Here is a 16162-nt window from a genome sequence, read left to right on the forward strand (position 1 = left end):
AGGACATCTGTCAACTTGGAGAATAATTCGGTCATCAAAAGCGCCTCATAGCTGCTATGGCTTTGCAGCGCAGTGGCAAGAATTTTTAATATATAATAGATAAAACTTTCATCCAAAAATAAAATAAAATAAAGATTCTTGCACCCCCCCCATACTAATTCCTATTCTGAAGTTAACCCATGACTTGTGCTGTTAATATTTGACTAATACTTAACTGGAAATCTATATCCAAAGGACTGAAACTCAATCTTCACCTCAAAACAAAAACAAACTAAAATGAGTAACTTGAGGTTTATGGCATATCGTTCAGGTCAACACACATACGAAGATAAAGGGGAAGAGCAAAGCCGGTGACAGAACACATTGTCAGGGAAGATGTTTATACAATGTACTGGAACATCAGGAAAAGCTCCGTATGGACTCGCTGCGCGCATCTGGAGGCGCCAGATTCTTCCATGGCACATCCAAGGGTGGGGAGCTCAGGGAGGAGGCTATTCTTGTCATTCCAGTTTTAGAAGCTCCTCGCCAAAGAGGAGAGTGGCATTTGGTGGGAGGATGCTTGGGTAACCAGTGGCACCATAGGCATAGCCTGGGGAGATAGCTTGGCTCTCTGACCCACGCTCATCTGGTCAACCCCCTCTTCCCAGCCTCAGATCACCTCCTGCTTGCCCAGCACACACTTAATGGGCTTGTTTCTGTCCTGGGATGAATAGAATTTCTTTCCATCTTCAAGCATCCCCTTGTAGCGCACCACTCAGGCCTGGCCGCACTTCAGGAAGGTAAGCCCATCTCCGGGGGAGATGGTCTCCACCTGCACTCCCATAGCAGCGGCGTCTGCGGACGCTGGGCGAGCTGGCCTGTAATTTTTTGACCTTGACGACTGCATATTTTTCATCCACACTTACAATGTTTTCAAATTATGCCTGCTGCTCTTCCACTCTGAGTTGCAAGTTAAGCGAAACAGATACAAACACTTTGCATCACTCTTTCAGGTAGTCTTCAGGCAGGTTAGAAGAGACTAACACAGTAATTTGCAAATGAGATTTTGTCTGCTCCCTCTGCAACCAGGGACCAGGGTCTCACATTGGGAATAGGGGCTTCCATCTTCAAGACTACAGCTGATCTGGGGGTGGGTGAGGCAAGGTGAATAAAAACACTATAAAGCTTTTCTACAATTTTTAAGTTGGCTTTTTCTTGATTCCACATTTGCTTGGTTACTATAAACATTTGACTATTTTCCAGAGTTCTGACAAAGTTAGTTCTGACTGTTTCTACTTATTTTTCAATATTTCTATAGGGAGATAGGAGTTTGGAGCTGCCTACTTCACCAATTTTACTGATATGACTCCATACATAAATAGCATAATAATTTCCAAATTACTGGCAAAAAGTGGTGGTTGAATTCCCAGTCCAGTCACCACTCTTCCACCACCAAAACTTAATAAACCTATAAATATACCTCAACAGATTCACACCCCCAGGAAAACAATTGTGTCTGGTATATTTCTGTACTTCCAACTCCTAGTATAATGCCTGTAAAAAAGCAAGTGCTCAAGAAAAGCATTTTGAATAAATGAATAGTACTATAAAATCTATTAGTAATAACAGCAATTACATAGTAACATGTGAAATGCCAGGGATGCAGAATATTGTATTATCAAGAAAAATTTATACCCATACACTGCTTTATATTTTCCAGAGAAATTTCATATTTATTACCCCATCAGACTGTCATAACCATTCTGTGAGGTAAGAATGATAGGGATTATTACTCCATTTTATAAGTCAGATAGAAGAAATGATGTTCTATGCCATCATCTGTAAGTGGCAGTGGTAGGAATATTGTCTAGGTCTGCTGCATATAAAATCTCTGCTTCTTTTATTTTTTCCAGTTTCTTTCTTTTGATAAACACTATGGAAGAAAATAAATCTTTTTCTAAGTTGCCCATGCTGAATGAAGCAAACACACTTCTCTTTTGGAGGTTTTGAAAAATATCAACCACCACCAACTATAAGAAACAGCAAATAAAAGAGTTCCTACTCTAAATCATTCCATTTACTTAGCCCTCACAGAACAACTGAATGTGTGCATATGTGTGAATGGTGGGGCCTGAGTTCTTGGAGAAATAAATGAGCATTAGTATTCCAGTGGACCACCAGCCTCAGTGTTTGAGGTCCTTATCATAGGAGTGTGTTGAGGCTGTGAGGAATTTGAAGATCAGCCAAAGCACTGGATACGTAGGGGAATGGGAGAGAAGAAACAGCTACACAGGCCTTAAAGGCTTTTTCTCTCCTTGTCTCTGATTGCCTCTCCTATCCCCACTAGCCCCTCTGTGATTTCATTGAAAAATTGGAAACTGGGGCAAGAAAGATTAGGTGTAGGAAGAGGTAGGAGTGACTCCAGGTAACAGTGAAATCCAAAGTGATAAATGAGAAAGAAAGGGAATATTGTAAGTTATGGCACACAGAAGCATTAAGGGAGTTCTTGTGGTTTCTGTAAGTGAAAGAAACTGGGAAGGCTACTAAAGTTTGGATGTCTGTCTTACAGGAAGCTCTACAAGAAGTATGGCCTGCAGAAACCCAAGAGAACTGTCTACATATCCAGCTTCTCAGCCTGAGCCTTTTTTCCCCTATAAAGAAAGCAGAATAATATAGAGAAATAGAGTCATATAGGCCTAAGTTGAAATTTAGTCTCAATACCATTTAACTACCTATGTGATCTCAACAATTTGATTCACTTTACTGAATCTTAGTTTAGATAGCCATCCTCTAAGAAATGGTGATAATGTGTCTCAAAGTATTATTGTATTACATGAAAAAATGAATTTGCTTTTTAAATGTTAGATATTGTCATTATCACATTTGGATTGCCTGAACTCCAGTGTCAGATAATCCTCATTTATCCTGCATCATTTTAGAGTGGTTTTCAAAAGGGAATTTATCAGACAACTTAAGCATTAGTGTTTAAAAGTTGACCCTTGATGGAAATATTTCTAAAATATATTATACAATTCTATACCTGCTTAAACAGTAAACTAAACAGAATTAAGCGTCTTCTCGATGGCTGGGGGGTCATTATTAATGAACATCTCACATTGCTATCATATAAGATACAATGATAACCCTCAAGAACTAGGAGACTGGTAGTCATGGAAGCAGGATGAGAGTGAGACACAAGGTTTTTGGCACTTACACTCAGAAAAATATGTTTATTTCTGTCTCTTTTTTTTTTTTTTTTTTTTTTTTTTTTTTTTGCGGCACATGGGCCTCTCACTGCTGTGGCTTCTCCCGTTGCGGAGCACAGGCTCCGGACACGCAGGCTCAGCATCCATGGCTCACGGGCCCAGCCGCTCTGCGGCATGTGGGATCTTCCCGGACCAGGGCACGAACCCGTGTCCCCTGAATCGGCAGGCGGACTCTCAACCACTGCGCCACCAGGGAAACCCTCTATGTCTCTTTTTATAGTTGATGTTTTCCCCCTCATTCTCAGCCTATCAGATGCTGCTTCTTGCTGCTATCAGTATAATGCCTCTGACTACTCCCCTTTCTAATTGTTCCTGCTAGTCTAGACTGGACAATCAGATAACTAAACTTGTTAAAATTATGTCCAAGCAGTGGTTCTTTCATTGTGGTCTTTGGACCACTAGCATCAACATCACCAAGAAACATGTTAGAAATGCAAACTCTCCAGACCCACTCCAGACTTATTGAATCGCAGAACTCTGGGGTAGATCCCAGCCATCTGTGTTTTAACAGGCCCTCCAAGTAATTCTGATGCATGCTCAAGTTTGAGATTTACTGCCCTACTACACTTGTTAATAATGCACACTCCCAGGTCCCACTCTGAGAGGTATGATTTAGTAGGTCTGTGGTAGGGCCCAAGAGCCTTAATTTTTTAACCAATATCCTGGATTATTCTGATGAAGATAAAGACACACTTAGACAAACATTTCCCAAGCCTAAGCCAGTGCTTCTTAAGCTTACTTAGGGATTTTGTTAAAATGCATATTCTGATTTAATAGGTCTGGGGTTCAGCATTTTAATGGTCTCCCAGGTGAAACCTATACTGTTGGCCAGTGGACCACGTTTGAGCAGTAAGGCCCTAGAACCTCATCTAGTAAGTGCTTTATAAGAGTTTTTATTTTACTTTGTTTTTGAATGCTTTTTACCTCGAATTTTTCTATAAATAAAAATAGTATGTCTTCCTTGTTTTTGCAAAAAATATCATTTTCTTTAAAATAAAATATTTTTCAAGGGTGCATATTCATAAATTTTAAAAAATGATTTGTTTTAATCATACAATATGAGTTAGTTGGCTTTAAATACAGAATGGAGGAACTCTCCATTGAATAAAGTTCTATGAGCTTTAGTTTCTAGACTCAGTGTCATCTTTTCAGGCTTCTCAGAGGGCTTTTACTCTGTCCTTCTATGTTTTAAGTATACCTCCAGTAGAAAAGGGGTGGCAAAGCTTCCCTATCATGAAGGTCAAAATTCTGTGACAGATCACATCTTTCTCTTTGGAGCTAAAATAGTTGCTGCCCTTTCTCTAGTCTAAACTCTAGTGTCAGCATTTGTCTTCTCCCTGAAGGGTATTGATTGACAAACCACGACTTTTCCCACAGGTGAAACCACTTGTTCCCTCTGAATGAGCATGCTGAATGTTTATCCTTTCAAGAGGGAATGAGCCTCTGAGGAAGGCCTTCATGCTGATCCCTGGTTTTGGCAATCTCTGGACTTCTCCTTATGTAAAGAAAATGCCTTGATAGGGAGCCAGTCATGGAAACTCCTTATGTGTCACCTTGTGGATTACTTTATTTTTTTTAACGTCTTTATTGGAGTATAATTGCTTTACAATGCTGTTAGTTTCTGCTGTATAACAAAGTGAATCAGCTATATGTATACGTATATCCCCATATCCTGTCCCTCTTGAGCCTCCCTCCCACGCTCCACATCCCACCCCTCTAAGTGGTCATAAAGCACCTAGGTGATCTCCCTGTGCTATGCAGCTGCTTCCCACTAGCTATCTATTTTACATTTGGTAGTGTATATATGTTAATGCTACTCTTTCACTTCATCCTAGCTTCCCCTTCCCCACCACCCACCATGTCCTAGGGAGCTTGTGTAGGTTGCTGGCATCCCCGCAAGGAGGAAAAGCAAGGTAAAGGATGTTAATCTAGAAAGCTTTTTATTTCTCCCATTTGGAGTTGGATAAATGACTCCAAATCATGAGCTCTAAAGTGAAACTAGTGCCCCCAAAATATTTCAGTATGGCAATTGGGCCTTCCAAAATAGAGTCTGTTGATTTTCAGGATTGATGGAGCTGAAGCTATTTTTATGAAATGGACTTCAAAAATTATTTTAGTTTATTTTCTGGACAATCCAACCTTAAGGTTGTTGTACATAAGCTATAATGTCATGCACTTGTTACTACACTCTCCCTCTTTACTCCTTCCCTCTCTTATTTACATGCTGCTATGATAGTGTAATGGATCTGGAATCAGACAGACCTGAGGTTCAAATTTAGGAATCTGCTCTTTTCTAAGTATATGGACTTGGGCAGATTACTTAAACTTTCTGAGCCTTAGTTTACTCAACTGTGAAAATAGGATAATAACACATATATCTCAAGGTTGTTGTGAGCATTAGAGATAATATAAGTGAAGCATCTAGCAATGATGTCTAGTACATAGTAAGTACTTAGTCATTAGAATCTGTCATTACTGATGGTAACTTTATTACCTGCCCTCTTTATTTCACAAAATTTTTATGAGGATGAGCTCAGATGTGTGTAAACTCTTTGCAAATTATAAATTACTATACTCAGGATAGTACTATATCTTATTATTACTTAGCCATTATTTTCTATTTAATCCATAACATATACTGTCCACTCCAGGTGGATCTGCTCACTATATGATCGAATACTTTTTCTTATGCTGTCTTTATGCTATTCCCCATCTGCTTCATCTTTTTCACCCATCCCAGTGAGTCTCAAATGTGTTCGGACAGCAGAGCACCCAAAGTCATAATTCATTACGTAGAATATCACAAAATAACTTTATTAAACATAAAATAGCTAACCATGTGATTGTGCTAAATTCATTATCATTCTATTCTGTGTTTTAATTTAGAAAAGCTGTAGCAAGTGTCAAAGAATTAAAGAAATCTGTGGAAGGGAAATTTCAAATTAAGAGAATTTTATCATAATTGTTTTGAATATTGAGAAGTGATTACTAGTTCTTTAGCTAAATAGTGGAGCACCCTGGCCCATTGTTCAGAATCCCAGTGCTCTAATAGAGGATTTTGAGATACACTGAAATATCCATTAACGTGAAACTCAAATCCCACTTTCTTCAGGAAAACTTCCCTGATAATTGCAATCCTCTCACTGATCTTTCCTTTTTTAAAAATCAATTTATTTATTTTGTTTATTTATTTTTGGCTGCATTGGGTCTTCATTGCTGCATACAGTCTTTCTCTAGTTGCAACGAGCGGGATCTACTCTTCATTGCGGTGCATGGGCTTCTCATTGCAGAGGCTTTTCTTGTTGTGGTTGTGGAGCATGGGCTCTAGGCATGCGGGCTCAGTAGTTGTGGTTCTCGGGCTCTAGAGCACAGGCTCAGTAGTTATGGCACACGGGCTTAATTGCTTTGCGGCATGTGGTATCTTCCCGGACAAGGGCTTGAACCTGTGTCCCCTGCATTAGCAGGCAGATTCTTAACCACTGTGCCACCAGGGAAGCCCTGATCTGTCTTTTCTGAATGTTTCCCTATGTATAATTTAATACAATGAAATAGACTGAATTGTTCTCTGAGAGTTTCATGGTTACTAATTTCTTCACTGTGATTATAAAAGAAAAGGAAGAAAAAGAACATCTACTGAATATCTACAGTGTTCTAGTCAATGTGCTAGTTCCTTCATATATATTATCTCATTTTCTTCTCATAAGAATACTTTGATGTAAGTTTTATTATTCCCATTTTCAGATGAGGAACCTAAAGCTACAGGTCACACAAGTAGCAAGAGGCAGATTCAAACGTTGAAGCAGGGTCTATATGATTCAAAATAATTCAAATATTCAGTTAGGGAAAGAAAAGAATTCATGTGTATGTGACAAGCTAAATTATGTTTTATCCAGCCATTTGTAGCTGTTTTTTTTTAAAGCATTTCATAAACTGTATATTAGCGTTTGCTTGTATGGCAAGGTGTGATAAGAGTAAGAAATATACTTAACAGATTAGGTTCAAGTTGCTTTCTTCCTTCATAGTATATTTACACAGCTGTTTTTGTCTGACTTTTCAAAGAAAATATGCTGAGTCCTAAGACTTTTTTGCTGACTACAGTATATTTTAATATTTTGGTTGTCCAGGGAGACAAAGGGCTTGGGCACCAGTGAGGTAGCTCCGGTAGGGATCATCAAGAAGCTCAGAGCATGCTTTCTGACTTGATACTGATTTCCTACTGCCACAACTGCCTCAACGACTCTACTTTTATATAACAAAGGAGACATAGAAAAATATGGAATATCAATTGGAGGATGAATGGGAGGAAAGAAGAGGCAAGCATCAGGTGGTAAGTGGCAGGGTCTTGGTGAGAACATGGTTAAAATATCTTGCCCAAGTGTGAAGTTTCCTAGTTCAGTTTATGCCTCTGAATTAATATTAATATTATTAGTAGAAATGTGAGACTTAGTCTCAAGGTTGAGGTCTTGTGCTCCAATTTGAGCACCTCATTTGAAGCCTGGTATAATGGAAAGAACAGGATATTTGAGTCAGATAACAATGTAACTCATTTCACCTCTGTATTGGAGATTTGAGTTACAGTTTTCTCATCTGTGAAATGAAAATAATAGTATACTTCCCAGACCCCCTTCCTGGGTTTTTGTGAAGATCACATAACATAGATAGATACAAATGTTTAATAAATTCTGAAGTGTGCACAATTTGTTCATTGTTTGACAGGCATTATGTTCACCTACAAAGGGCACAAGGCTGAGCATCTAGACACTTGGATTCTAATCTTCTACTTCTGCTCCTAACTAGATAATCCTTGACGGTTAAGCCTGCTTTAAAGTTTTCTACAATTCTTTTGACACTTTTTGTTATTAAAAGGAGTACAGCTCCTAACACTCACCAAAAAAAAAAAAATGAAATCAATCATAAGTCCAACTTACTAGCTTCAAGAGTTATCTTCTACTGCTTGAAATATATATATATATATATTTTTTTTTAATTTTTATTTTGGCTGCACCACGTGGTTTGTGGGATGTCAGATTGAACGCAGGCCATGGCAGTGAAAGTGCTGAATCCTAACCACTAGACCACCAGGGAAAAATATAATTTTTCATTATAAGACAAGTTCACTGGATATAATTTGTTGTTAAGGTATAAAAGAATAGATGGTGCAGCAGTTCGCCTAGACACTTTATTACAGTCTCAAGAAATGTAAGAAAATAACTACTTTAATAAATGTGAACCAAGATTGAATATTAAGGAAATAAACTTCCAGCATAATAGCATGAGGAGCTCTGCTGACCTTCTCAGTAAAACTGGTGAAAACTTTTTGAAAACAACCTTTTAAAGCCTCTGGAAATTGTCCTAAGAGCAAGCATCAAATCAAGAAACATCTATTCAAGAAAATCTATAAAAATATATTAAGAAAGGTGAGAGATTCTGTGGTATTTGATCCAAGACTGCTCTCTTCCTTTCCCCGTCCAGCTCAATGAAGCAGAGATTACTCCAGACTGCTGCAACCAAGAACACAGGGCTACCTCTCCCCAGTTTCCAGCCAGAGGGCTTTCATTCTGGGAGAAGCAGGACCTCAGTGTTTCTAATCCTGCCCTCAGCTACCCATTGCTGTGGCTAAGTCCTAAGCAAGTACAATAAAAAAGAGGTAGACTCCTTTCTTCTGTCCCACCCCACTTGTGGAACAGAAGCTTTACCTCAGACATAGTGCAGTAATTATATTGGGGCTCTGATAGCCATTCCACAGCTCATGAGGCAGTGTTTCCACAGGAGGAGAAGCAAGCCAAAAGGACCTCAGTCTCCTGCCCCACCACTATTAGGCTACTACAGTGAGAATGTCATTCAGAAAGAAGTTTGCCATTTTTCCCCACCTCCAGCTCCACAGCCCTGGCACAGAGATTTTGCCATAAAACAGATAGCTTGCAATCTTTTCCTAAAGGAGCTAACGTCATTTGCAACAAAGTGAGGAGAAGTTTAATCCTGAGGGTAATCTCAACAACAGTTGAGGTTGGTGAAGGACAATTGGAAAGAAATGTAGATCTAATGAAAATACAGGCTAGACTGTAGGCCAACAAGCTCACAAGAGGAAAACAGGGAGTAAGACAGCTAAAAAGAGGCCTGCTAGTGTGAGAACAAGTGTCAAATATTGACCTCAGACCCTATTCATCAAAGGAGCTATAATTTGATTGAATTTATTTGTAAAGTAACTTATGCCCCAGGGCACTATTAAAAACAATAAGGCAATCAGCCAGCAATTAGTGGAGTCTAACCACTGGGTATGTGGTCAGGGAAAGAGAAGAGAACCCTGCCAGTACCAGTGGCATCCCAGGGTGACTATGGATGTACCAAAAGCTGTGCCTACCTGAGGAATAATATCAGAGGCTTGACATTGGGAGTGGGGGTATAGACTTCACTAAAATAATCCAGTCACTCAATAAACAAATACACAAGGAAATAACAATAAAAGCCCCTGGAGAGGGGACCATTATCCAGATTTGCCACAACATATTATCTAAAATGTCCAGTTGCCAACAAAAATTATGAAGCATACAAAGAAACAGAAAAGTATGACCCATATACCAAAAAAAAAAAAAAAAAATCAAGAAACAGAAGCTGCCAGTGAGAGCAATCAAATGTTGGAGTCAAAAGAAAACTATTTCAAAGTAGCTTTTGTTATGAGTTGAATTGTATTCCCCAAAATTCATATGTTGAAGAACTAATCCTCAGTACCTCATAATGTGACTATTTGGAAATAGGGCCATTAAAGATGAAATTAGTTAAGATGAGATCATACTAAAGTAGGGTGGGTCCCAAATCCAATATGACTCATGTCCTTATAAAAATGGGAAAATTGGACAGAGACAAGGCATTATAGGAGAATTCCATGTGAAGACTGGAGTTATGCTGCCACAAACCAAGGAACTACCAGAAGCTAGGAGAGAGGTCTGGAACAGAAACATCCATAGCACCTTCAGAGAAAGCATGGTCCTGCTGACACGTTAATCTCAGATTTCTAGACTCTATAATTGTAGACTATAAATTTCCTTTCTTCAAGTGACTCTGTTTATTGTACTTTGTTACAGCAGCCACAGGAAACTATGACATCTTTATAAATATGTTCACAGAAATAAAGGAAATCATGATTAAAGAAATAAAGGAAGGTATAATGCCTTAAATAGAGAATATCAATAAAGATAGAAATTATTTTTTAAAAAGGATAAATAGAAACTATGGAGTTAAAAAAAATAAATGTAATGAAAACAATCACTAAAGGAGCACAACAGATTTGAACTAGCAGAAGAAAAAATTAGCAGACTTGAAAATTGATCAGTAGAGATTATGCAAGCCAAAAACAAAGAACAAAAATAATGAAGAAAAATGGACAGACCTAGAAAGAAATGTGGAATACCACTAAGCACACCATATAAACACAATGGGAGTACTGAAAGAGTGGAGGAAGAATGGAAAAGAGAAGAAAAAATATTCAAAGAAATACTGGCTGAAAATTTTCCAAATTTATTGAAAGATGATAACCTATAAATCCAAGAAGCTTAATAAGTTCCTAGAAGGATAAACACAAAAAGACCTATAAATTAACACATCATATGAAAATTTCTGAATGTCAAAGCAGAAAATGTTGAAAGCATCAACAGAAAAATAACACGTCAGAACATAAGAAACCCAATATGATTTATGGCTAACTTCTCAGCAGGAGAGGCTGGGAGGCAGTATTATCACATATTTAAATTGATCGAATAAAAAGCAATCAACCAAGAATATTATATCTAACAAAGCTATCATTCCAAAATGAAGGAGAAATAACAAACTTTCTTAGATAAACAAAAACTGGGAGAATTTGTTGTTAACAAGCCAACTTTACAAGAAATACTAAAGGCAGTTCTTCAGGATGAAAGCAAGTGATCCCAGGAGGTAACTGGAATCTACATGAACAAACAGCACCAGTAAAGGTATTATAAAAGACACAATAGGGGGAGGAGTCAAGGTGGTGGAATAGGAGGACAAAGAATTTGTCTCTCCTCACAAGTACACCAAGGATACATCTACAAATGGGACAATTCTCACAGAGAACCTGACAAACATTAGAGGAAGATTTTGCACACTTAAAAAAACAAGAAAAATCCCATCACAACAGGGTAAGATGAAAGCAACAAAAAAAAAAGAAAAGAGTAATCAAAAAAAGGACCAGCAACCCTGGTGGGAAGATGAAGAGAGGTTTCTGCACTCAGAAAAACCCCCTCATGGTGGGGAAATCAGCTAGGACATAAAGGGAACTTTGGGGGATTGAAGGGGAACACAGTGGACAGTCTGTGGAAGGCAGGACAAAGTAAGAACTGAACACATGGTCTGTGCCACAGCCCTGCACACCCCAGCCTGAGTCTTGTGTCTCCTGTTGTAGAAGGGGGCTGGGTGCTGGAAAGTGGGCTCAGAGTGAAGACCCAGGGAGGGGACAGCTGTTGGCTGTGAAAAGACAGCCTGAAGGGACAGGAGTAAGGAGCTCCACAACTAGGAAGGTTTGCAGAAGAAGCCCAGGAAAACATAGAAGTAAAGTGTCTTTGCTGAGTGGCACACAAGGGGCAGGGCCACCATTGCAACCCCCTTCAGCCTCCATGGGCACTGGGAGGGACACCCATCTGAGTAGGTTTGCCCCCCGCTCAAGCCAAGGCCTCCTCTGCCCCTGTAGGCTCTGAGGTCTTCAGCACCATCCATGCCAAAGCCTTCTCGGGAATCATCCCTGGGCATCCCTGACTGAGACAGGAATCTGCCAAACCTGGTGTGGGCTGAGTGCTAAAGCATGGGGTTAAGATATTGGATCCAAGGAGAGGAGAGCTGTTGGCTGTGCAGAGACAACCTGAGGGAACAGGAGTGAGGGGCTCCATGGCAAGGAATGCCCCTAGAGGAAGCGTGGTGTGCTGAGGAAATGAGGTGAGATTGTTGAGTGGCGTGCAAGGGGCAGGACCACCACCACCACCACATGCCAGCTCCTGCTTCTGTGGGCACTGGGAGGGACTCCCACCATAGTGAGCACACCCCAGTCTGTTGCAACTGCCTACTGTTCTCCACTGCCACAGGAACTGTGTGCACACCCCTGTAGTGGCTGCCGTACCCTAACCCAGCCTGAGTGCATAAGTGTTCCCCAATCAGCCGCTTCTTTTTGCTCCCTCTAGCCTGGTGGGGAAAAGACACCTGAGGTTGGTGCACATGCAGAGGTGGGGCTAAAACCAAAGCTGAGCCCCAAAGGGTGCGAATAAGAAAGATGAATGGAAATCTCTCTGTGCATTGACACAAGCAGTGGATTAACTCCCCACAATTGGCTTGGTAAACCCTGCAACTGTGCAATATCTGAATAGAGAATGAGTGTTCCCACAACTGAGACTGGTCTAGCTATAGCAGCAATGGACTTTGGGGGCAAGTACACGCAGGAGTTGGGCCAGGTCAGAGTCTGAGCTGCCCCCACAGTGCCCACAGCATGTCCAGAGACATACTTAGTGGTATAGGAGGGACTCCTGGAGACGTGAGGGCTGGCTGTGGCTCACTGTGACAGGAAGAACACTGAAAGCACAGGAACCAGGAAAATATTCTTATTAATATTATTTTTGTTTTGTTTTGTTCAGTGGTTGTTTTTGTCACTTTTATTTTTTTATTTAAAAAATTTACTACATATTTTAATTTTTACTTTGTTGTTGTTTTGGGTTTTTCTTGTTCTTTGGGGTTTTTTAAAAATCATTTCTGTGGGTTTGTTTTATGTTTGCTTTTTTTAGTTTTCTTTTTCTTTCTTTTTTTTTTTTGCGGTACACAGGCCTCTCACTGCTGTGGCCTCTCACGTTGCAGAGCACAGGCTCTGCATGTGCAGGCTCAGTGGCCATGGCTCATGGGCCCAGCCGCTCTGCGGCATGTGAGATCCTCCCAGACTGGGGCATGAACCCATGTCCCCTGCATCAGCAGGCGGACCCTCAAACACTGCACCACCAGGAAAGCCCCTGCTTTCTATTTTTGTTTACATTTTTATTTTTTCTTTACATTTTTATTTTTTGTTTTTCTTAGTTCAGTTTTTACTGACTGTTTTCATTTTTGAGTTCTTTTGTTTTTTTGTTTGTTCTCTTGTTTTTTGTTTTCTTTCCTTTTTGTCAGTTTCCGTTTGTTCGTTTTGTTTTTATTATTTGTCCTGCTTTTGGTTTGTCTGTTATCTTTTTTCTTTTTTTGTGTTGTTGTTTGTTTTTCATATTTGCCTTGTGTTTTCTTTGTATGTTTTCTTTCTTTTCCTTTTCTTTTTCCACTGGCTGCACTGCACAGCTTGCAGGCTGTCAGTTCCCTGGCCAAGGGTTGGGCCTGGATATCCAGGGTGAGAGCACCAAGTCTAGGAGGGTGGACCACCAGAGAATTCCCAGACCCAGGGAATATTAACCACCATGTGCTCCCCCAAAAGGTATAAATCTCAACACCAATATCTGGCTCCACCCAACTGCTTGCATGCTCCAGTGCTGAAAACGTCATGCCAAACAACCAGCAAGACAGGAAAATAGCCCCAACCACCAGCAGACAGGCTGCCAAAAGTCATACTAATCTCACAGATACCCCAAAAGACACTCCCTGATGCATCCCTGCCCATCAGAGGGAAAAGATCCAACTCCACTCATTAGAATGCAGGCACCAGTCACTGCCACAAGGAAGCCTACACAAGCCCCTGGACCAACCTCACCCACCAGGGGGCAGAAAACAGAAGCAAAAGGAACTACACCGCTGTGGCCTGCAGAAAGGAGACCATAAACGCAGTAAGTTAGACAAAATGAGATGACAGAGAAATATGTTGCAGGTGAAAGAGCAAGGTAAAAATCCACAAGACCAAATAAATGAAGATGAAATAGACAATATACCTGAAAAAGAATTCAAAGTAATGATAGCAAAGATGATCCAAGATCTCAGAAATAGAATGGTGGCACAGATCAAGAAGGTACAAGAAATGGTTAACAAGGACTTAGAAGAACTAAAGAACAATCAGTGATGAACAACACAATAACTGAAATGAAAAATACACTACAAGGAATCAATAGCAGAGTAACTGAGGCAGAAGAATGAATAAGTGAGCTGGAAGATAGAATGGTGGAAATAACTGCTGTGGAGCAGAATAAAGAAAAAAGAATCAAAAGAAAAGAAGATATTCTCAGAGATCTCTGGGACAACATTAAGTGAAACAACATTTGAATTGTAGGGGTTGTAGAGAAGAAGAGAAAGAGAAATGGTCTGAGAAAATATTTGAAGAGATTATAGTCAAAAACTTCCCTAACATGGGCAAGGAAATAGTCATACAACTCAAGGAAGCACTGATAGTCCCATACAAAATAAACTAAAGGAGAAAAATGCTGAGAAAATATTTGAAGAGATTATAGTCAAAAACTTCCCTAACATGGGCAAGGAAATAGTCATACAAGTCGAGGAAGAACTGATAGTCCCATACAAAATAAACTAAAGGAGAAACATGCTGAGACACATATAAATAAAACTAGCAAAAATTAAATACAAAGAAAAAATATTAAAAGCAACAAGGGAAAAGCAGCCAATAACATACAAGGGAATCCCCATGAGGTTATCAGCTGATTCTTCAGCAGAAACTCTTCAGGTCAGAAGGGAATAGCAGAATATTTTTAAAGTGATGAAAGGAAAAAACCTACAACCAAGATTACTCTACCCAGCAAAGATTTCAATCAGATTCAACAGAAAAATCAAAAGCTTTACAAACAAGCAAAAGCTAAGAGAAATCAGCACCACCAAACCAGCTTTAAAACAAATGCTAAAGGAACTTCTCTAGGTGGGAAACACAAGAGAAGAAACAGACCTACAAAACCAAACCCAAAATAATTAAGAATACAGTAATAAGAACATACGTATCATAATAACCTTAAATGTAAAAGGATTATATGCTCCAACTAAAAGACACAGACTGGCTGAATGGATATAAAAACAAGACCTGTATATACGCTGTCTACAAGAGACCCACTTCAGACCTAGGGACACATACAGACTGAAAGCAAGGGAATGGAAAAAGATATTCCATGCAAATGGAAATCAAAAGAGAGCTGGAGTAGCAATACTCATATCAGATAAAATAGACTTTAAAATAAAGACTATTACAAGAGACAAGGAAGGACACTGCATAATGAGTAAGGGATCAATCCAAGAAGATGATATAACAATTGTAAATATGTATGCACCCAACATAGGAGCACCTCAATGCATAAGGCAAATGCTAACAGCCATAAAAGGGGAAGTCAACAGTAACACAGTAAGAGTGGGGGACTTTAACACCACACTTATACCAATGGACAGCTCATCCAGACAGAAAATTAATAAAGAAACAAGAGCCTTAAATGACAAAGTTGACCAGATAGACATAATTGATATTTATAGGACATTCCATCCAAAAGCAACAGAATACACATTCTTCTCAAGTGCTCATGGAACATTCTCCAGGATAGATCACATCTTGGGCCACAAATCAAGTCTAAGTAAATTTAGGAAAACTGAAATAGTATCAAGCACCTTCTCCAACCACAATGCTGTGAGATTAGAAATCAATTACAGGGAAAAAACTGTAAAAAACACAAACAGATGGAGGCTAAACAATATGTTACTAATAACCAAGAGATCACTGCAAAAATCAAAAAGAAAATCAAACAACAAAAAAAAACCTTAGAATCAAATGACAACAAAAACAAAATGACCCCAAACCTATGGGATGCAGCAAAGCAGTTCTAAGAGGGAAGTTTATAGCAATACAATACTACCTAGAGAAACAAGAAAAATCTCAAATAAACAACCTAAACAACACCTAAAGAAAATAGAGAAAGAATGAAAACAAAAAAACAAAGATAGCAGAAGGAAAGAAATCATAAAGATCAGAG

At 39.4% G+C, this 16162-nt stretch overlaps 1 pseudogene; it reads right to left on the bottom strand.

Moving 5' to 3' along the window:
* Positions 1–500: 500 nt before the first annotated feature.
* LOC112396896 (peptidyl-prolyl cis-trans isomerase FKBP1A pseudogene) lies at positions 501–823 on the bottom strand (annotated as a pseudogene).
* Between the last annotated feature and the right edge of the window lie 15339 nt (positions 824–16162).

This window comes from Neophocaena asiaeorientalis, unplaced genomic scaffold (assembly GCF_003031525.2).
Source record: "Neophocaena asiaeorientalis asiaeorientalis breed wild unplaced genomic scaffold, Neophocaena_asiaeorientalis_V1.1 scaffold632, whole genome shotgun sequence".
In the NCBI taxonomy this organism is placed as follows: Eukaryota; Metazoa; Chordata; class Mammalia; order Artiodactyla; family Phocoenidae; genus Neophocaena; species Neophocaena asiaeorientalis.